Here is a 23,947-nt window from a genome sequence, read left to right as displayed (position 1 = left end):
CTGTCATATACGGATGCTGATCATTTCTCTCCTAGTCCAGGGCCTTTTTCTCTTGTCTCAATGCAGACATATCCCTAGACATCTGCATAGCATGTGTACTGCTGTGCATCCTCTACTTTTTGTCATAAATAACCACATTTAATCCTGACTTAAATCACATCTCCAGGCCTTGACAAGTCCTGCCAGGGCCTCATCTGTCAAAGTTCTCTCCATCTGAATAAATCTGTGCACTTCCAGAGACTACCAGGGGAGGTATCAATTTAACTGACTTCTCTTTCCAAGGAAATATTTTTCCCCTTTCATAACAGAGACATCAAAATGATCACCGGTTACATATCATCACCCCCCACCCCCCCAAAAAACTCTCTTATGGAAAGGCAGGGGAAAACAAAGGAATCCCTCAGGAATATGCTAGAAATATCTTGTGCATAAATCTGCTGTTCTGCCTTCATTGTGATGCCACCTTCATCAGATGGCTGAGGCTAGATCTGTACATGTGACTTATTTATTATTAATTTAACATTAATTATTATTATTATTATTATTATTATTATTATTATTATTATTAAATTTATACCCCAGCTATATAGAGAATACCATAGGCAGCAAATATGAGGTAGTAGAGCCAAATGTTCAAACTATAAGTAGGTGATGCAGATAGACAGATACACACAGAGAGAGATAGACAGAGACAGACACACAGGCCAAATCTACACTACAGCTTTGAAGTATTTAAAAGTGCTTCATAACATTTTTTGACAACTGTATATGGAGTGTGTCCTGAGCCCCAACAGTTGTCAAAACTGTTATAAAGCGCTTTAAAGCAGTACTGTAGATCCTGCCACAGACAGACACACACACACACACACACACACAGAGAGAGAGAGAGAGAGAGAGAGAGAGAGAGAGAGAGATGCAGACATATTTTGTGAATTTGTTGTGAACCGCCCAAAGAGAGTCAGCAATTGGGCGGTACAAAAATATAATAAATAAATAAATAAATGCCTTATCAGGGCAACTCCCACCCTTCTTCTTGAAATGGTGTCCTACATGCAGGGAGCTTTAAAGGTGGTGGAAGCTTTCAGAAATAGTTTTGCTGATGTGTGTGGTGTGAGCTCAGGTGCCACCTCATTCTCCCATGTGTGCATGAATAGATCTGTCTCTCAGTTTGTCCAAAGGCAGAGAAGGTCAATGACAATACTGCCTATTGTTTCCTCTGGTAATCTTGGAACAAAGGGTTGTGGTGTGGAATGCTAGGGTTTGAGCCACTCCAATTCATCCCCACCCATTTTCCAACGCTTCCCCCCACAACCCTAGGGTGACCAACTGTCAGGATTTCCCCGGATTTGTCCTGCTTTTTGTTCTTTCCATGGTGTCAGGGGGGATTTTCTATCATTTTCAATAATGTCCTGGAATGACACGCCTTCCTCTTTAAGGCCATTAGCATGGCAGGAGGGAATGACATGCTTTCTTGAGGCACATCATTCCCCCACCCCGAGCTCCAATTGAGGTCTTAAAGGGGAAAGTGGGTCATTCATGGACATTATAGAAAAGGCCCCAATTGGAGTGGATGGTGGTGGTGCAGAATGAAATCCTTTCCCCTCCTCCACTCCAATCGGGTCGTTTAAGGTGGCGGGGGAATAACGTACTTTCTGCAGGACTCAGAAAGCTGCTTCCCCACACACACACTAGGTGTCCTCTTTTTTGGTTTCCCAAATATGGTCACCCTACCCAGTCCTCAGTGAGCTGTTCTGGGAGTCCTCCACCTTACTAATGATTCCTTTTCTAAAGATTTCATTTATTTATTTATGTATTTATTTATATATTATTTGTAATTCCACAAAACTCTGGGCTTCCAAGTGTCTGTGCTCTTTTAATGACTGGGGAGGGGGGAAGAAGAGTTGAGGGGGAGAAGGATTAAACAAAATGGAGACCAAAAGAAGACATCCCTAGGTCCGCTATTGATAAAAAAAAAAAAAAAAAAAAAACCCTAAGCATTTATTTACCAGGTTTAAGAAAAGGCAAGTCTTCCTTGACTGAACCACTCTAGCTGCCTGCAGGCCAAGATCAATGTCTCTCTCGTTCCTTTCCCCCCCTCTCCTATTTATCCTGCTTCACTGCACGGCTCTCCAGTTTTATCAAGGCACAATTTGTCCCATACCTCTTTAGTCGGCAATCTTGACAAAGGCAAAAGATGTATATCTTACCCATTGCTCCCGAGGCTGAATAGAAACACACCAGCAAGGTGACTCCTCAGCTTCAAGCTTTGAACACTAAGGCACATTCTGTCAGCCATCCACTGTAATTCATCTGTTGGGAGGGGGGGTCTTTTCTTTTTAACCTCTCCCCTAACCCTGAATTCTTGGAAATACAAATATTTATACATGAGCTGTCAAAACATAGAAATCATTTTTAAAAATATATTTTAAAAAATGAACGTTTGAAATAGCTACCTGTTCATCCATGGTCATGAAAAAGTTTGTCCAAATAAGAAGCCCCATAAGGAATTCTGGCTTACACTGTTGTAGGCATCCAGCACAGCAGAGGTACAGAAGCTTCTTCAGCAAGAGGGCAGAATTCTATTTTAGAGAAGCTCTAGGACAAGACATTCCAGCAAAACCCTGTTTATGCAATTTGGGAAATACACAATTAGGGATGCTGTGAGTGCCCTACTGGGTCTGAGAATCCAGCAGACCCCACCCACCCTGCACATCCAGTCCTTCAGACCCAGTCCCCCACCCAAGTACTCTTCTGAGCCTAAGCATGGCCCAGTGAGCGCTTGGAAGCCAGGCATCAAAATCACGCCCTTCCCCTTCCTACATCAATGGTGGCCATCATTGACACTATGGGTGGGGAGTGCACTATTTCAGGAGCCTCCATAAATTGCACCCTCTGCCCTCCTCTGATGGCGGCCTTTAAGGCCCCATTGATGAAAAGGGAAAAGCTCACAATAAGGTTGTGGTCTGAGGGGTGAGTGCCCAATGGAGTAGTGGGGTGAGCACGTGCCAAGGCAAACACAGGCAAGTTTAACCACCCCCTATTTCCAGGGCCACCATTGTTGCACACAATGAACGCTCTGGATGAGGACAGGCAGCCTCATGGTTTTGTTAGGTGCTTCCCTGACCCTGAAGAACCTTGTATGGAGGGAGCTGGGCAGGCATCCGATGGAGCCGAATGAAGGTGAGCCCATCCATCCATAGGTACAACTGGTTGCTCTCCATACTGAGAACAACTATTCCTAATGAATTTGTTATGTTTGTGTGTGTGCACACATGTGTGTATCAATGAGCTTTGAGCAACTGAGACTTAAATTTTTTAAAAAATGTATGTAGGAAACAGCTAAATTGGCAGATGTGTCCATCTCTCCTTACAGTTTCAATGAATAGTTACACAGTTTCTTTAATAAGCATGGACAGTCAGAACATATGTACTTAACTGAGTAGTGATGCCCAGCAGCTACAACCTGCTGGGAACACCCCATGTCTTTATAACAGAGAGAAACTGTTTGCCTTTGAATGTGGCCTTAGCTAGACCTAGCGGTCTAGCGAGACGGAGAGGTGAAGATCTTGTGATTTTTTAATCTCGAGACTCCACCTCTGTTCACATGCTGCAAGCGACAACCTCAGTTGGAAAGGCATCGCACCCACCATTTTTTGTTGTTTTTAAAGGAGAAGATGTGCATGAACACTCATGCGCAGATGGTAGGTGGTTTGGTGTGTGTGTGTTTTTAAAAAATCCCCATTCCCCCCATCTCACCCCTGGGTTCCGGCTCCTCACGAGCAACCACGAGCAACCAGGACAAACTGCGGCACCCAGCCACATGTTCCATGGTCTCGGGCTCAGCCCAAGACCATAGAAAAACTGGGCCTAAAGGGGAGGACGAGATCCTGGGGCAAGGGAGGGATCATCCCTCCCTGATCCTGGGATCCCCTGTGCATCATGTGGATGCACAGGGATGATCCCAGGGATCGCCCCGGGATTTCGCCACATCTCGCTATGGCCTGTGTGACATGAAGATGAAAGACTGAGCCTTGCAGATGGGTTCTAAGTAGTAGCATTTTAGAGGGGGGGGGGAGCTCATGCTGTTATTTTTACAAGGGGGGGTAAGTAATGCAACTTTTTTAAAAAACTGGATGTTTTTCATCTGATGTTATCTAGGATGACAATGGGCTGAATTTCTATCCCTGAGGCAACCCAGGTTCCTTATAAGAAAAGAAGTTGAGTAACTCTTTGTTTAATTATGAAACAATTGGTGGCATTTCATATCTTGGAAGAAGTCTCAAAAGTGGAGTCTCAGTTCCCAGGATATAATAATGTGGAACCCTAGTGTACCGGCCAGAAATGGAAATTTCTCCGTGTGATGTCAAAACTAATGTAACACTGAAAAGCATTTATTTGACTGTCTTCTATTGCTGATTGAAATAGCAAGACACATTCTATCACTGGGCTATTTTAGCATCCTTTGTGGAACCCCACTCTAGATTTAAGTAATCCCTCCAGTGCATATTTTTTTTATCAAATATAACCTTTGATGTCTTTAATGAGATGAACAATGTCTATTCGCAGATCAAGGAGCCACAAGTTGCTGCCTCCAGTAAGAATTGGAATAGTTTTCTAGTTAATAGAAAGTACTTTTGTTTCCTATGTGTCATAACTACAATGGGTGGAATCCACAGGCAGTCATACTTTGAGTAGAACCATTGAAATCGAGGGAACTTAAGTTAATCATGACTAATTGGCATGAATCGGGATTGCTTCTCATACTGCGGTCTTAGATCTACACTTTAGACATTGTATGAATATAACAATACATACAGTGTCAATGTGGTGGGTGAAGTATTGCAAATATACTCATTTGGGGTCTTGATAGCCTGCAGTATTTATTTATTTATTTACTTAATTTAGATCCTGCCTTTTTTCCTCCTTAAGAAACCCAAGGTGGCATATGTAATAATCCTCCTCTCCATTTTATCCTCACAACAGCAACCCTGTGAGGTAGGCTGCCCTGAGAGTCTATGACTGGCCCGAAGTCACCTAGTGGGTTTCCATGGCTGAAGATCTCCCGACTCCCAGTCCAACACTTTAGCCACTACACCACACCACAATAGCTCTGCAAAGAGTACATGGAGTGACAAATCTAAGTTTTCACCATGAAAGATGTGAAATGGTCTCTCCGCCCCCCAACACCACCATTTTACCTTCTGGAAGCACAGGCATGCTCAATTTTGACTGAACCAAGAATTATTCTGTGCTTTGCATTAACATGTCATATCAGACCAAACTAAAAATATGTATCTGTGAGATTTTTACACATATACAGTAGAGAGAGGGGGGGGGAGAAAGAGGCATGCTCCCCAGTAGCTGGAAGTTTGAGCAGGAAAAAGAGTCATGTGAACTTCTCCTTTCCTGCCACTGTACACTCACAATAATAAAACCTCCAAAGCAGAAGGAACTGCATGGAAATCTGTATCATTTATCTCATTTGTGGGGAAGCACTGTGAGTGTACATAAATGGGCATTTTATGGCCACCATTTACACATCATGTCTTTACTGTATGCAAAATGGCAGCTTGGGAAGGGGGTGGACTGCCTTGTCGGGAGCTCTTAGAGCCACTCAGCCAACATACCCACAAGCTCCCCATGGCATAGCGAGCAAGATCCAGGGGTTTGGGTGCAGGGGAGGCCACCAGATTCCCAGACCAAAGTGGATGCCCATTGAGGGGAGACATGATAGCAGTCTTCACACAGAGGAGAACCAGGATCTCTTCTCAATCCTCCCAGAGTGCAGGACATGGAATAAGGAGCTCAAGTTACAGGGGGCCAGATTCTGGCTGGACATCAGGAAAAACTTCCTTACTGTTAGAGCAGTATGACAATGGAACCAGTTACATAGGGAGGTTGTGGGCTCTCCCACACTGGAGGCATTCAAGAGGCAGCTGGACAACCATCTGTCAGGTATGCTTTAGGGTGGATTCCTGCATCGAGCAGGGGGATGGAATTGATGGCCTTATAGGCCCCTTCCAACTCTACTACTCTATGATTCATGACCCATGGTACCTAGCTCGTTATCCATGATGGCTTCACCACCTCAGATGTCTGGCATAATTCATCCCAACTAAAAGCTCCATGGAAGGCCATGTAATAAATCCAGACAACAAATGAAGTCATGGAATGCTATTGTTACTTTAGACTTACAGAGCATTTGGAGAATGTAGATCGACTTTTAAAAATCAACAATGGATGCCTTTGTTCATGAACTATTTGTTTTTGTTTCACATTTGATTATTAATCATTCTGTAACTGAGGAAGTATGTAAGAGCAAGGAAGTAAAACCATATTGGATTTTATGAAGTTTGACAAAGTCTGAGGCTATTCTCCAGCTAGGGAATGAATCAAATATGACTCGAAAAAGAAATGGAAGTTATGGATCATTAGAGTCTTTAGTGATTTTTTTAAAAAATAAATAAATCCAGGAACATCTGCAGTGAAAGTCTTATGAGCTGAAAATAATAATAAAAAAGAAGGCTCACATGAGGGCCTGTGTTTGTTGTTTATCGTATTTTATTTGAGGGTTGTCTGAACGCTATTTTGGGATGCATTAATAGAAGTATAGCTTCCAAATTTCATGAGGTACTGGTTCCCCTCTATTCAGCACTGGTCAGGCCTCATCTTGAGTATTGCTTCAGTTCTGGGCACCACACTCTGAGAAGGATGCAGCAAGCTGGAGGGGGTTCAGAGGATGATCAGAGGTATGGAAACAAAGCCCTATGAGGAGAGACTGAAAGAAATGGGCATGTTTGGCCTGGAGAAGAAAAGACTGAGGGGAGACATGATAGCACTCTTTAAATACTTAAAAGGTTGTCACACAGAGGAGGGCCAGGATCTCTTCTCGATCCTCCCAGAGTGCAGGACACAGAATAACGGGCTCAAGTTAGAGGACGCCATATTCCAGTCGGACGTCAGGAAAAACTTCCTAATTGCTAAAGCAGGATGACAATGGAACCAGTTACCTAGAATGATCATGGGCTATCCCACACTAGAGGCAGCAAGACAGCCATCTGTCAGGGATTTATTTATTTATTTATTACATTTCTATACCGCCCAATAGCCGGAGCTCTCTGGGCGGTTCACAAAAATTAAAAACATTCAAAGTATAAAACAACAGTATAAAACCATAATATAAAATACAATATAAAAGCTCAACCAGATAAAAACAGCAGCAATGCAAAATTACAAATTTAAAACCATGTAATTTAAAATTTATAGATTGTTAAAATGTTGGGAGAAAAAAAAAGGTCTTCACCTGGCGTCTAAAAGCATATAATGTAGGTGCCAAGCGAACCTCCTTAGGGAGCTCATTCCACAGCCGGGGTGCCACAGCAGAGAAGGCCCTCCTCCTGGTAGCCACCTGCCTCACTTCCTTTGGCAGGGGCTCACGGAGAAGGACCCCTGAGGATGACCTTAGGGTCCGGGCAGGTACATATGGGAGGAGGCGTTCCTTCAGATAACCTGGCCCCAAGCTGTTTAGGGCTTTAAATGTTAATACCAGCACTTTGAATCAGGCCCAGACCTGGACTGGCAGCCAATGAAGCTGGAAAAGGACTGGCGTAATGTGGTCTCGTCGGCCAGTCCCTGTTAGTAAGCGTGCTGCCCTGTTTTGCACCAGTTGAAGTTTCCGGACCGTTTTCAAAGGCAGCCCCATGTATAACACATTGCAGTAATCCAAGTGAGAGGTTATCAGAGCATGGATAACTGTAGCTAGGCTATCTCTGTCCAGATAAGGGCGTAGTTGGTATATCAACCTAAGCTGATAAAAGGTGCTCTTTGCCACTGAGTTCACCTGTGCCTCAAGTGACAGTTCTGGATCCAAGAGCACCCCCAAACTACGGACCTTTAGGGAGAGTGCAACCCTATCCAGGACAGGGCGAACATCACCTCACCGGACAGAAGAACCACCCGCTAACAGTACCTCCGTCTTGTCTGGATTGAGGGATGCTTTAAGGTGGATTCCAGCATTGAACAGGGGGTTAGACTTGATGGCCTTATAGACCCCTTCCAACTCATCTATGATTCTATGAAGTAGCCAGGGTGTCCTCATGAAGAATTCTGGCATATTTTTGTAAATAAGCTTCAGGAAAGATTATTTCATGACAATGGGAGAAGATTTAATTATGTTTGTCCACTTGGGAGGACCAAACTTGCCAAGTTCATGCTGAGTTTTTCTTTTGTCCCATTTCTACTTCAAATTGTGATAATTTTTTTAGTCTTCATGAAAATGCATACATATTTTCATATTCATTTTTCAAAAAATACACATTTCCCCCCCCCCAATTTTTTTTTACATATTTTGACACATTATTTACTACTCCACTATGGCTTGCAGTCTGGATGAATTATCTGTTCTGACCATCAACCAGGCTTCTTGGACCATTAACTCTCATGGCTTAAAATCTACCATGTCTCAGTGTTTCTCCTGAACATCTACTGCATGAGACATCCTGATTTATCCTGCTTCACAGTAGGGCTTTCTCTGATTTCTGCATGAAATTTGCATTCATTTGTCCTGACCTATATTTATCAACCCTTCCTTGTCAGATTGTAACCACTTATGTTGCCTTATACCCCATTGACCAATCACCAACCATCTATTCCACAAATGAATATGCAGAGATTCTTAAATATGCATTCAACTTGATGTGCCTGTGTGAATCGCTGGAGCAGAAAAAACATTCTATACATAGAGGAGGATATCTTGGTTCAAACAAAGTCTAAAGTTTCAGTTGGAGGGCACATTTAGAATTTTGAGAGAGAATTGTGAGCAATAATTAAGAGGTTTTTTTTAATTAAGTGCAGATTTAATGTATGAAGAGTTTGAATGTAAAATCCATGGTTTGAGGGCTGTAAAATCCATGGTTTGAAGGTTATTGTGGTTGTTTTTACATCTAAGCAGACATTTGAAATTTGTCTAAATAAAGCTAACACAGTCATGGGATGTCTGACAGATGTTCTCCAGATGTCTGAACATCTCTCACCATTGTGTAGGGCTGACAGGACCTGCAGTCCAACAACAACTGGAGGGTCACACATTCGTCTTCCCCCCTGATTTAAGAAATCTAAACTAGGGACTTGTGGAGTGCTCACCCCACAAGTTTGCTGAGCATTGCTGTTCCAGAGCGCTCAGCAAAACACACTTTCTGGGGCCTTCTGAAAGTGCTCAGTTTTACTCAGCATGCCATTAGAATGCTTTGCCTCCTAGGAATGCCTCCCCCCCGCCCGGCAGTACCAATCATGGTCTTAAAGGCCCTCTTAAAACATTTTAAGAGGGCTTTTAAGGCTCCCATTGGCACGCAGGGGTGTGTGGCTGTGAAGGAGAGAAATGCAATTGCTCCAAGGCTGGGGAAACTGCATATTAGCAGAGTGGTGGGAGAAAATATGCAGTTCCCCCCACCATTAACATAGTGGGAGGAAAGGATAAAGAGCATGTACAGGTCAGGATGGAACTGAGTTATGCCACCTGTGTCCTTTGGCATGTATGGGGCAAAAATTCCCTGGGGGTGTCACTCGTGGCCTATGAGGGCAAGACACGGGGCCATCTGCTCCACTTGTGGGCCCAAGTGGATTTTCACCCCATCACTAATCTAAAACCATTCCAGTATTATTATTATTATTATTATTATTATTATTATTATTATTATTTATATGGCACCATCAATGTACATGGTGCTGTACAGAGTAAAACAGTAAATAGCAAGACCCTGCCACATAGGCTTACATTCTAATAAAATCATAATAAAACAATAAGGAGGGGAAGAGAATGCACCAAACAGGCACAGGGTAGGGTAAAACTAGCAGTATAAAGTCAGAACAAAATCAAGTTTTAAAAGCTTTAGGAAAAAGAAAAGTTTTTAGCTGAGCTTTAAAAGCTGCGATTGAACTTGTAGTTCTCAAATGTTCTGGAAGAGCGTTCCAGGCGTAAGGGGCAGCGGAAGAAAATGGATGAAGCCGAGCAAGGGAAGGAGAGACCCTTGGGCAGGTGAGAAACATGGCATCAGAGGAGCGAAGAGCACGAGCGGGGGAATAGTGTGAGATGAGAGAGGAAAGATAGGAAGGAGCTAGACAGTGAAAAGCTTTGTAGGTCAACAGGAGAAGTTTATATTGGATTCTGAAGTGAATTGGAAGCCAATGAAGAGATTTCAGAAGTGGAGTAACATGGTCAGAGCGGCGAGCCAAGAAGATGATCTTAGCAGCAGAGTGGTGAACAGAAACCAATGGACTGATGTGAGAAGAAGGAAGGCCAGTGAGAAGAAGGTTGCAGTAGTCCAACCGAGAAATAACCAATGCATGAACACGAGTCTTGGCAGAAGAGACAGACAAAAATGATCGAATCCTGTAAATATTATACAGGAAAAAACGACAGGATTTACCTACCGTCTCGATATGAGGAATAAAGGAGAGCGAGGAATCAAATATAAAGCCAAGACTACGAGCTTCCTTGACTGGAGTAAGTGTAACATCATTGACAGTAAGAGAGAATGAGAGATGAGGAGAAGGTTTAGGAGGAAAAACAAGCAATTCAGTCTTTGCCATATTAAGTTTCAAACGACGATGAAGCAACCAAGCTGAGATATCTGAAAGACATGCCGAGATACGATCGTGAACATCAGGAGAAAGATCCGGAGATGAAAGATATAATTGTGTATCATCGGCATACAGATGATATTGGAGGCCATGAGATTGAATAAGATTACCCAAGGGCAACATGTATAAAGAAAACAACAACGGGCCAAGCACCGAGCCTTGCGGAACCCCTACTGAAAGGGGAAAAGAAGAAGACGAGCTGCCATTAGCCAACACGCTGAAAGAGCGACCCGCTAGATAGGAGGCAAACCAGTTATAGACAAAGCCACAAAATCCGAGGTCAAGAAGGGAATCTAAAAGAAGATCATGATCAACCGTGTCAAAGGCTGCAGTTAGATCAAGGAGAATAAGAAAGGAATAAAGGCCTTTAGACTTAGCCATAAGAATATCATTGGTAATCTTAGTAAGGGCTGTTTCAGTGGAATGCAAAGGACGGAATCCAGATTGAAAAGGATCCAGAGCAGAGTTACTAGAAAGAAAATCAAGACAACGAGAGTAGACCACACGTTCCAGGATCTTTGAAACAAAAGGCAACAAAGAGACAGGTCGGTAGTTAAACAGAGATAGCATATCAAGAGTAGGTTTCTTGAGAATAGGAGAGACTGTAGCATGTTTAAAAGCAGAAGGAAATGAACCAGAGGACAGAGAAAAATTAATAATATGAAGCAAAGAAGGGAGGATAGCAAGGATAAGATTAATAAAGACGCGAGAAGGAATCGGATCACGAGAACAAGTGGAAGGCTTCGAAGAGCGCAGTATTGTAGACAATTCATCAGCTGAGACCGAAGGAAATGCAGAGAAATTTGCAGGAGGAAATGACAAATGAGGAACAGGAACTGGAAGAGGAGCAGAGCTGGCCAGATCAGAGCGAATAGTTTGGATTTTAGCATTGAAAAAAGAGGCAAAGTTATTAGCAGACAGAGAGGCGGGGAGAGATGGTGGATTAGGCTTCAGAAGAGAATTGAAGGACGCAAAGAGCCGCTGAGGATGCCTAGCATTTGACTGGATCAATGTTGAGTAATACTGCTGTTTGGCCAATGAAATGGCAGAAGAGAAAGAGGAGAGTACAAATTTGTGATGGACAAAGTCCGCCCAGTCCCTGCTCCTACGCCAAAGGCGTTCAGCTGCCTGGGAACAAGAGCGAAGGTAGCGGATGAAAGAGGTGAGCCACGGTTGGGGTTGAGAAGGGCGAACTATCCGAGTTGTAGATGGAGCGAGATTATCAAGAGTTGAAGATAAGGAGGAATTAAAGAAGGAGACAGCTGAGTAAAGCATGGTATCAAAAACCAGAAAACCAGTATTCAAAAAAAAAAAAAAAAGTTTCTCCAGAGTTTTCATTGTGAAATTGAAGGTGAGCGCAAATTACTGGGAGAGCTTTAGATTTTGACATATAGAATTACTGCATACAGTAACTATTATTCACTTTGGTTCGGTTTGGCTGCCTTCGCCTGGTGGCTTGTATATGTGTCAAACTATAACCCCCAATATCTTCAACCAGCGTGTCCATTGGCTATGCTAGCTAGGCATGATGGGAGTTGTAGTCAAACACATGTGGTGCAGTCCACCAGATTGGGGAAGGCTGCATTATTTACTCATCTGAAGGAAAGCTGTTCCAAATTTATGACGGGATGATATGTGAGCCTCAAAAGCTGTATAAGATAACAGGTGTATACAATCCTTTGCATTGAAAATATATTGAAATGTCAAAATATTAAGGAAACTATTGCAACATCTACCCAATAGCAAGTAAATGATAAAATAAGATCAATGGAGCAATTGAAAAGAGATTGAGTTGAAGCTTCTGTTATATCTATTACTGACCTACACAGAGAGTATATTGTTCAAGTGCCATAACATAATTCCATATACAATTACTGAGCCAGCATGATTCTGTGCAGTATTGGAAATTGTTGTCTGAATCTGGGGGAACTGAAAAGTAAAACAAATTATGTTATTGTGGCAAAACCAACCAATTATGTTAAAGTGGAAGGAAGGAGGCAGAGATTTCATAAAAGCAGTTGAGTTCACAACATAATTATTCGTTATTGGCACAACAAGCCACTTCTACGTACAAAAGTGATCAAATGTTTCATATTTTGAAACAAAGTGTTTTCACTGAAAAAGCCAAGCACAAAACATATATGCGGCGGCAGATGGCAGAGCCAAGTAAGGGGGGAGGGGGGCTTATTCAGCCCTCATTTTGTCCCCCCTTCTCCACTTACTTGTCTCTGCTGTCCACTGCGGAGGCAGGTAAGTGGGGAAGGAGGGCAAAATGGCATCTGAATATGGATCCGGACCTCCGAATGTCGCTCTGGATCTGGTTCTGGAGCAGATCGGGGGAGGTCCGGATCAACCCGAACTGGTTTGGGCCCAATCCAGAAGGCCCGGATCAGGATCCAAAGTGGTTCAGGGAGGGCATGCACAGCCCTACCAGGAAGTATAGGGACAAAGAAGTAGCTCTTTATGAATTCACCCACCACCACCTCACCATCACTTTGAAATGAGGGACAGTGAGGGCCTCATTACTTTGTGCTTTGGATCAATGAGGGTTCACCGGCAGTGAGGGTCAATCTATCACGGTCTAAGAGAGAACCACTAGCAAGTGTCGCAGGACTCAGAAGTGCACTGATAACTGTGTCTGAAATTTGGTACTCATAAGCTATTCCATGGCATCTGTAAGGTTGCCAATTTTCATGTTTGTCTCATGAAAGATGAGAAAGTTATAGCACTTTGCTTTTACTGGTTTGCCTGAAAAAAATCACATATTTAGGAGTGGATTACTGGAAACCCACATCACATATGTGTCTGAAATTGGGTACACATAAGTTCACCAACTTTCATATTCCTATGTTGAAAAATAAAAAAAAGTTATAGGTATTTATTTTCTCCAATGCAAGACTATGGGAATGATTCAGACATCCAAATCTTGCTTCAGATTCGGTTCTGAAGTGAAACAGGGGAGGTCCAAATCAACCCAAAGCAAACTGGGCTCAATTCAGAATGTCCAAATCAATATCCAAAGCAAATCCAGGGTTCGGTGCAGAGCCCTGCTTTTCACTCAACAGAGTTCAGGCAAAGCAGGAGCGCTGAAACAGGCAAAGGGGTCAAAGCACAGTTGGGGAGTCCAATACACATACACAGTCCAATTGCAGATTCAAGCAGGAGTCCAAGGTCCAATTGCAGAGTCAAGCATAGAGGTTCACGCACAATGCAAGAAAAAATGATAAGACATTATTCCAGCAACTAGTGAGCTCTGCATAAAGTTTTTTTTTAATCTCAAAGGCTGCTGAGCCCCACCCCAATTCAGCTGCTCTCCATTAGAGTTCTTTGGCCAGAACCCTACACAAGAGGAGTCACTTTCTCCTGAGGAGACCAACTTTGTAAAGCAACACTCCTTCTTACTGGAGGCTTACTATCTTGTTGCTTGAAGCAATGACATTCCTGGCATAGGGTGACCATATGAAAAGGAGGACAGGGCTCCTGTATCTTTAACAGTTGCATAGGAAAGAAAAGTTCAGCAGGTGCCGTTTGTATGCATTCAGCACCTGGATAAATTCCCTCTTCATTGCAACAGTTAAAGCTGCAAGAGCCCTGCCCTCATTTGTATCTGTTTAGGGCTCTTCTTTACCTAGTTGTTGCATGCATACAAATGACATCTGCTGAAATTAGGGTGACCATATGAAAAGGAGGACAGGGCTCCTGTATCTTTAACAGTTGCATAGGAAAGAAAAGTTCAGCAGGTGCCGTTTGTATGCATTCAGCACCTGGATAAATTCCCTCTTCATTGCAACAGTTAAAGCTGCAAGAGCCCTGCCCTCATTTGTATCTGTTTAGGGCTCTTCTTTACCTAGTTGTTGCATGCATACAAATGACATCTGCTGAAATTAGGGTGACCATATGAAAAGGAGGACAGGGCTCCTGTATCTTTAACAGTTGCATAGGAAAGAAAAGTTCAGCAGGTGCCGTTTGTATGCATTCAGCACCTGGATAAATTCCCTCTTCATTGCAACAGTTAAAGCTGCAAGAGCCCTGCCCTCATTTGTATCTGTTTAGGGCTCTTCTTTACCTAGTTGTTGCATGCATACAAATGACATCTGCTGAAATTAGGGTGACCCTATGAAAAGGAGGACAGGGCTCCTGTATCTTTAACAGTTGCATAGGAAAGAAAAGTTCAGCAGGTGCCGTTTGTATGCATTCAGCACCTGGAGAAATTCCCTCTTCATTGCAACAGTTAAAGCTGCAAGAGCCCTGCCCTCATTTGTATCTGTTTAGGGCTCTTCTTTACCTAGTTGTTGCATGCATACAAATGACATCTGCTGAAATTAGGGTGACCATATGAAAAGGAGGACAGGGCTCCTGTATCTTTAACAGTTGCATAGGAAAGAAAAGTTCAGCAGGTGCCGTTTGTATGCATTCAGCACCTGGAGAAATTCCCTCTTCATTGCAACAGTTAAAGCTGCAAGAGCCCTGCCCTCATTTGTATCTGTTTAGGGCTCTTCTTTACCTAGTTGTTGCATGCATACAAATGACATCTGCTGAAATTAGGGTGACCATATGAAAAGGAGGACAGGGCTCCTGTATCTTTAACAGTTGCATTGAAAAGGGAATTTCAGCAGGTGTCATTTGTATATATGGAGAACCTGGTGAAATTCTTTTTTCATCACCACAGTTAAAGCTGCAGGAGCTATGCTAGAGTGACCAGATTTAAAAGAGGGCAGGGCACCTGCAGCTTTAAGCATTGTGATGAAGAGGAAATTTCCCCAGGTTCTCCATATATACAAATGACAACTGCTGAAATTCCCTTTTCAATACAACTGTTAAAGGTACAGGAGCCCTGTCCTCCTTTTCATATGGTCACTCTAGCTGAAATTCCCTTTTCTATACAAATCTCAAGGGTACAGATGCCCTGTCTTCCTTTCCATATGGTCACCCCATTTAAAAATAATAATAACTGCTGCTAACCTTAAGGTGAACAGTGTAATCCAATGCAATTTTACTCAAATGTAAGTATCCTTTGTCCAATGGGCTTACTCCCTAGTAAGTGTGCTCAGGGATTGCAGACTAAGTTCGCTTATTTAAATGGATTTTGTGTATCTTCCCACATGGACAAATGAGAAACTTTTAGTCCATTGAATAATGACATCAAAGAATTTAATGTTTCCCCCACAAATGATTAGTTTCCATAAAAATATTGTTTCCTAATTAATCACTTAGCCACTTCATTAGGTACTGTCACTTTTGAAAAATGAAACAAAAGTAGCATTTTCTTTCTCTTTCAGTATACTTTTCTTTAAAAAAAAATAGCATTAAGGGGGCTCTTGCCAAAGTGATCACAACATTTTTTTCTTTATATGGAAAACTGGATGGAGTTATCTGTTTCAGATAGGCTAAAATGGCCCAGAAACTTTAGTTATGGTGCAATATGCCAGTTTAGACAGAAGAAGAAAATGTCATACAACTCCCAGCACTCTCCAGACCTCTGCCCCAGACTATGGAGAACTGACAATACTAGGCTCAATGGAGAAACAGACCCTTTTCAGGTGACACACTAAGCCATAGTGGTTAAGCATTTTGAGCTAAACATTGGTCCTGTTCAGAAGCCACCTTAAACCCCAGCTTTAACCACGGTGGTTAAACCAGAAAGCAGGGTTGTGTTCTGAAAACACCATAAACCATGGCTTTAACCATGGTGACTAAGGCTTTTTGCCTTAGTCACCATGGTTAAAGCTGTAGTTTAAGGTGTCTTCTGAACACAGTTGGGCTTTCTGGCTTAATCACCATGGTTAAAGCCACGGTTTAAGGTGGCTTCTGAATGGGGCCAAAATGGCTTAGTGTGTCATGTGAACCATCCCAAACGGTAGTGGTTACATAACTATGGTTTAAATATGCTCACTAACCATTTGCTGCAAAAGGGTTAGATGCCTAACCATGGCTTAGTGTGTTGTCTGTACATGCCCAATGTGCTGTTTGAACTGTTTCTAACCATGGTGGCTACATAACCATGGTTTAAACATGTTCACTAACCATGGCTAAGCATGTTTGAGCAGGCTTGTAGTCTAACCTGATAGAAAGTACTTCAGTACTTTCCTCCACTGGAATGCTGTCACCAAGAGCATCTCTGAAATGTAAGTCATCTGCAAGGCTGAAAGAGGTTCTGCTCTCCAGGTAGAGGGTCAAGGTAGCATTTTCCACTTCCACCATGCATGCATGTATTCCCATGGCTGCAGCAGTGTGCCTACAGATGTAAACTTGAAATTGTGTAGGCATCTTTCCACGTAATCAGGAATCTTGATTTCTGATTCCACAGTGACTGTGTGTGTACACAATCTTGATTTCACAGTGGCTGTGTGTGTACGCCAGTGATCCTAGTATGTTCCACTTCCTAAGAAGGTCACGGAAGCATGCAAAGGAAACAAGGCCTGCTCTATTTGAAACCTCCAACCACCTCACAGGGCTAACTAGGTTCAGCACCATGGCAAACTCCTTTAGAGTTCAGACTGAAACCCAGAGCAGATTCAAAGCCTCACTGATATTGGAGCAACGAAGATCTCTCCTCCTTCCTCTCAACAGGTTAGGATGTAAACTCAGCCAATACCTCTTCTAGTGGTGTCCTATGCCTAATAGTGAACATCCAATACAGCTTTTCTATTTGGAACTAATACACATGCATCAATTCCAAACTTTTTACCTAACTGTTGAATAATTTAAATGTTAAAAAGGTTGGCACTTTGCATTGTGGATTGGTTGGGGGGAACTTGCCATTTTATAGCTGTACTCAACACTATTATTTTACTCTATTTTTAAAAAGTGTGTCTGAAGTGGCCCTTCCTATTTTGCAAAAAAGAAAAGTAAAGGGGGAAAATGCAATTGTTAGACCCTGATCTCGAATATATTCCCAATGTGAATTCGGTGTTGTGTGTGGCAGTTCCCTGTTGAAACTAGCTGCTATTCTCCCCTCCCCCCCCCATCTAAAATGCTGTTCACATTAAACAGCACCTTTGGGGGCAAATTGCAATTTCCAGTAGAAAAGCACTGCAAGGCCCTGATCTGTATCACACGCTTTTTTGCTCAAAATAAAACTGGCCTTCTGGTTAAGTATCCAAATTTAAATATCCGGCTCTGTGTAGTTTGACCCTTACTTAAAAAAAAAAAAAAAAGAATGAAAGGGAGAGAAGAAAATAATTCTTGATTATGATTCTACGCTGCAGATTTAAATATTGCTCTGTCATTCATTTCCTCTTATGGCATCTTCCTGGGCATTCCATTCACTGTGGCTGTACATAGCCTTTCTCTGTACTTAGCAAGAAACTATTTAATTTCAGCCTATGCCCTCAGAGCCCCAGTGTCTCCTGAATCACGGATAATTGGTCTCTCAGTGAAGTACACCTAAATTAACTTCCTACGATTTTCTAACTCTGGTCAGGGAATGTGAATATATATTACTGCTCACCTCCTGTCAAAAATCTTTTTCTTCTTCTTGGGGACACCCACTATCACTTGGTTTCCTGCCCAGCCGAAAGCAGGGAGGCCTAAGCATCCCTGTGCCTGCCCTGTAAAAATAATGAATTGAGATGGGCCCTTCAGGCATTCAATTTGAATGTCCCAAACTGCTTGAGAAAAGGTGTGTATGTGTGCATGCCAAGCATTCAAAAGAATGAAGGGGCCCATCCTGACTTCTACCCTGTCACCCAGAGCAGAAGCTTGGGAGCAAGGACAGGTATCAGCAGTCACCATTTCTCTTTTCTTTCTCTTTTATTTTCTTTCTTTCTTCTTTTTTTTTTCCATGACAGACTCATCCTCTTTAACATCAAACTATCGGACAGTGGCACTTATTTCACATGCCAGCAAGGTAATGCTCAAGATCCTGCAAGGTAGACTCCAGCAATTCATGGAGCGAGAATTGCCAGATGTACAAGCTGGGTTTAGAAAAGGCAGAGGAACTAGAGACCAAATTGCCAATATCCGATGGATAATGGAGAAAGCCAGGGAGTTCCAGAAAAACATCTATTTCTGTTTTATCGACTATTCTAAAGCCTTTGACTGTGTGGATCATAACAAACTGTGGCAAGTTCTTGGTGGTATGGGGATACCAAGTCATCTTGTCTGCCTCCTGAGGAATCTGTATAACGAACAAGTAGCAACGGTAAGAACAGACCACGGAACAACGGACTGGTTTAAGATTGGGAAAGGAGTACGGCAGGGTTGTATACTCTCACCTTACCTATTCAACTTGTATGCAGAACACATCATGCGACGTGCTGGGCTTGACGAATCCAAGGCTGGAGTTAAAATCGCAGGAAGAAACATTAACAATCTCAGATATGCAGATGACACCACTTTGATGGCTGAAAGCGAGGAGGAGCTGAGGAGCCTTATGACAAAGGTGAAAGAAGAAAGTGCAAAAGCTGGGTTGCAGTTAAACCTCAAAAAAACCAAGATTATGGCAACCAGCTTGATTCATAACTGGCAAATAGAGGGAGAAAACGTGGAGGCAGTGACAGACTTTGTATTTCTGGGCGCAAAGATTACAGCAGACGCTGACTGCAACCAGGAAATCAGAAGACGTTTACTTCTTGGGAGGAGAGCAATGACAAATCTTGATAAAATAGTTAAGAGCAGAGACACCACACTGACAACAAAGGTCCGCATAATTAAAACAATGGTATTCCCCGTAGTAACCTATGGGTGCGAGAGCTGGACCATAAGGAAAGCTGAGCGAAGGAAGATAGATGCTTTTGAACTGTGGTGTTGGAGGAAAATTCTGAGAGTGCCTTGGACTGCCAGAAGATCAAACCAGTCCATACTCCAGGAAATAAAGCCAGACTGCTCACTTGAGGGAATGGTATTAAAGGCAAAACTGAAGTACTTTGGCCACATAATGAGAAGACAGGATACCCTGGAGAAGAGGCTGATGCTAGGGAAAGTGGAAGGCAAAAGGAAGAGGGGCCGACCAAGGGCAAGATGGATGGATGATATTCTGGAGGTGACAGACTTGACCTTGGGGGAGCTAGGGGTGGCAACGGCCAAAGCTCTGGCGTGGGCTGGTCCATGAAGTCACGAAGAGTCGGAAACGACTGAACGAATAAACAACAAAAATTGGACTTGGCTCATGCACATGGGCAAGATTTTTTTTAAAAAAAATCAAAAATTATCAAGATCTGCAAATTTCTTCATTTTTGGGACAGAAAGAATTTGAGAATTAGCCATCAGCATCAAATATGGGAGAAAGCAATGACAGATTTGTCCATCTCTAGGGGCGGGGGGGAAGGAGATACCATGTGTCTGGGTAAAAGTAAGTTTAGAGTGCAATCATATCAGATCCTCTGTAAGTAATCTGTGATATAGCTAGATGTGCCCTTTTCCCATTCAATCAAGTAATAATAATAATAAAAAAACAAGGCTGCAGATAAGAACAGGAGCAAGCCAAACCGAGTTTAAAGTAAAGTCTGTAGAATTTCAGTGAGCTCAAGCATCCCTGTTTCACTCATCCCTAGTTAGCCATCATGACTAGTAGCCATTGATAACTTTATGCTTCTTGAATTTATCTAATCCCCTTTAAACCCAGCCAAATGTGTGCCCATTGCTACATTTTATGGGAGCAAATTCCCGTACTCCCTCCCAATAAAGAGACTGCAAACTCTTGAGCATTGGGGGGGGGGAGGCTTTTCAAAACAGCACAATTTTTATATCATTAAACTAACTGACATTCAGAGGGACATACAATTATGCACTGAAACCTTGTCATTCAGTCAATCCGTACCATTACTCTTCATACCACCAAGGTAATCAATAGTGCCTTTTCCATCCATCATTCATTCATCATCACTTCTGTTTTGCCCTCTGTCCACAATACCTAAGTGAGAAAACAATGACAGTATGATACTAAAAGACTTAAATTAGCTAAAACTACAAACATTTCAGAAGAATAAAAGAAAATAAAGAAGAATCCAAAGTTGAAATAAATCTGAATGTATTTCTTTTCTTTCTTTATCTCCCTCCACCCTCTGGTTAATTATCTCTGTGTTTAGTATCAAGCTAACAAGAAAGACTTTTCACTTCATAAGTTTTCAGAGAGGAAGTTAATGATAGTAGCTTCATTCTGAAACTAAAATTAATAGGGCTTTTCAAATTTGCATTTTAGTGTGGATTTTTTAAAAAATGTTTGATGAATACTCAAATTTTCACCATGAAGAAAATTTGCATGCAGCTCAGCTCTGGCTTGGATTTCTCCATTTCAAATTTGGCTGTGTAAATAACAGTTTGATTAGATCAATGAGTTCAATATTTTGGGGAAGAAGAAATGAGGGAGACTGGAGCAGGCAGAGACCATCGGAGCCTGCTTTAGTTGGACACCCACCCACCCACAGGGCTAACATCTTCACCCTGTGGGGAAGAAGAAGGAGCTGTTGGTCTGCCCCTCCATTGGGAGATGAGAGGATGGAGCAGGGACTTCCCACCAGCCTGAACAGTCTCCTTAATTTCTTTTTATTTTCTCCCTCTTCCCTCCCCATCCCCTTTTCCTTGTGTGTCATGTCTTTTTTAGAATGTAAGCCTAAGGGCAGGGACTGTCTTCCTTACTGATCAATTGTAAGGCACTCCCAGAGCCTTTTTGGCTAGGTGCAGGATAAAAATACTCTAAATAAATAATAAATAATATTCTGCAACAACAGAGTATATTTCTCTTGTAGCTCTGGATCATGGCAAGTGGTACCATGATAGCAGTAAGCAGAAGGCTGCTCTTGATGATCTACAGAAATTCTGGTCTCTTGTTGCAGTTGAGACATCTAAACTTTGCTATAGGTCAGTGGTTTTGAGACATGCAACAATGATAGATAAGATAATGGCCAATGCCCGCCCTGTAATGTGAAGGTTCAGGTGGGGTGGGATCAGGTTGGTACACAATAGAGCCCTCCATGAACTGAACGTGTGCTCTGAAACCTACTCATGCATTGTCTGCAATGCACAGTGTATGTGTGGTTGTGGACGTGCATGCAGGGTTCTGTTACAAATATCTAAATAAGGAACGCATCCCCTAAATGGCAAACATTTGGAATAAAAGCCACTGTTGTAGATGGCAATGGATTTTTAGAAGCCATGCCATATGATGTAGAATGACAATCAAGTCCAAAGTATTTCAAAACAGCAAAGAAAACATTAAGTGTGAACAGTGAATTGAAAATTGAACAATACTGGATTTCTTATTTCTTTTTCTTTTCTTTTTTAACTAAGGCCCTTTCGACACCTAAGGATTATCCCAGAAACATGGAGGGATCATCCCTGACTGCTCCTGGGATACCCTGTGTGTCATTTGGATGCACAGGGATGATCCCAGGATGATCCCGGGGGGGAAAGGCAGGTCTAGAAATGGCCTGAGTGTGTGTGTGTGTGTGTGTGTGTGTGTGTGTGTGTGTGTTGTATATCCAGATCTTGCAAAGATGATGGGGGATTGTCACAGAAATCACTGCCTAATGCAAGTTCTTATCATTATTCATTGCCCATCTTAGAAACAATTTACTAAAGTGGAGATTTGTTGTTGTTGTTGTTGTTGTTGTTGTTGTTGTTTTAAAATAAATAAATAAATAAATAAATAAATTGCTGGTAATCTTGTTTGGAATGATGAAACAAACATAAGCAAAAGTGAGTATGTGTGGGTGTAAGCAACAGGGAATCAGTGGCTTACTCAAACAGGACCCCCTGATGCAGAGAAAGGCAAATAGGGGGTTGTGGTAAACCCAGACTAAAAATATGCATGTTTGTGACCATCTGCCCATGCAGTCCCATGCTGCTGAGAGTAGCAAAGAGAGTCGGATGTGAAACAGAGCAGGACTGGATGTCATAAGCATCAATATATTCAAGTTTGTGCTGTCATCCTCTGCTTCGGCACTTGCCAAGTGGAGGGGGGCGGGGGATTGACAAGTTCTTTGACAAGTAGGGAATATGGCTCTGCTGGTCTCAATGAAATAGTAGCTGGAAAGGATGAAACCGACAAGGATATTGACAAGAAGGGGATATGCCTCAGCAGGGCTACATAGTGTACAAGTGGGTTTGTGAGAGTTTACAGTTGAGTCACCATTGCAACAGTCCCAAATCCTCCTAGCCTCTGCAAATGAGATGACACTAGAAAGGCCATCTTTAGCCATGTCCTATTCTCACGTTTCCCAAAACTGCTCTTCACACTGGCCAAATGATCAAATTACATAGTGACCAGAGGACGGTACCCTTTTACCATTTGTGTTCACTCTTTAGGAACTGCTTTAGGGTATTTAGGGGATGATTGGGCTAAAATTTGGGAGAGTCTTGTGGACTTCCCTTCCCCCACCCAATAATTTAAGTACTGGGACACTTGTCACTGAAAGAAGTCACTAGGTCCTTCCAATATGTTGGCAAACTGCCTTCCTCCCTGGCTATTTCTCTTTCTACTCCAGGTATGTAGCAGACTCATACCTGATGCCTAAATTCTATTTAAACAATAAGTTGCATGTTTGTCATGGAAAGAGGTAGGGGGAAATCTGTCATGAGGAAGCTGGTCTCTTGGTCAGGATTGAATTCAGACAGCTTCTTTGTGACAAATGTGGGTGACCTATTTCAGCATCACTCTTTTGTTAGGCTGGTATAAGGTAGCAATCAATTCTGTTCTGTAATAATTGATCCCCATCTCTGGTCAGAAGACTTCAAAAGCCTATAGAGAGACCAGGTCTAAATCCATTGGATTTAATTATTTCCTGCTGCTTGACAGTTCTGAGATTCAGTCAAAATGGCTGGCTCTTCTCCAGCCGGCAGGGGGGAAGTATATGGATTAATTATAGGTCTGATCACCTGCTCCCCCTGATGCAAGCACTCTGAATTTGTAGCTAATTTGAAATTGGCAGCCTCGATTCCTGTGAATATGGAAATAGGAGTGGGCTTGTTGAACACTGTTTTAGACCCATGTAATAAATTCTGAATGCTCTGTTCAATATTCTGCAAAATAGATGGGAAGCTGAAAATGAGATTTTATTCATTAAATCCATGTACATCTCTGGAATGGAAAAGGGAAAAGTGATTAAATGCCATTCAGGCTTACTAAACAGTCCTTTCCCTTGGGCTATAGTGCTTTATGGTGGAGATGTTAAAGGCCAAGAAGCATAAAGATTTCAGAGCTGGGAAGCATGCATTTTAAGGGTATTTACCATTGCATGCAAGCCTTTATTTATTAATTTGCTCTTTACCCTTACCAGACTAGGACTGGCGAGATCCAAGTTCATTTCCCAATTCCCTAAGAAGCTTTTGGCATGGCATTGATTCGCATGACTTCTCAGTTGTCTTTCCT

Source organism: Elgaria multicarinata, chromosome 12, assembly GCF_023053635.1.
Source record: "Elgaria multicarinata webbii isolate HBS135686 ecotype San Diego chromosome 12, rElgMul1.1.pri, whole genome shotgun sequence".
Lineage (NCBI taxonomy): Eukaryota > Metazoa > Chordata > Lepidosauria > Squamata > Anguidae > Elgaria > Elgaria multicarinata.
Note: the sequence above shows the minus strand (reverse complement) of the source record.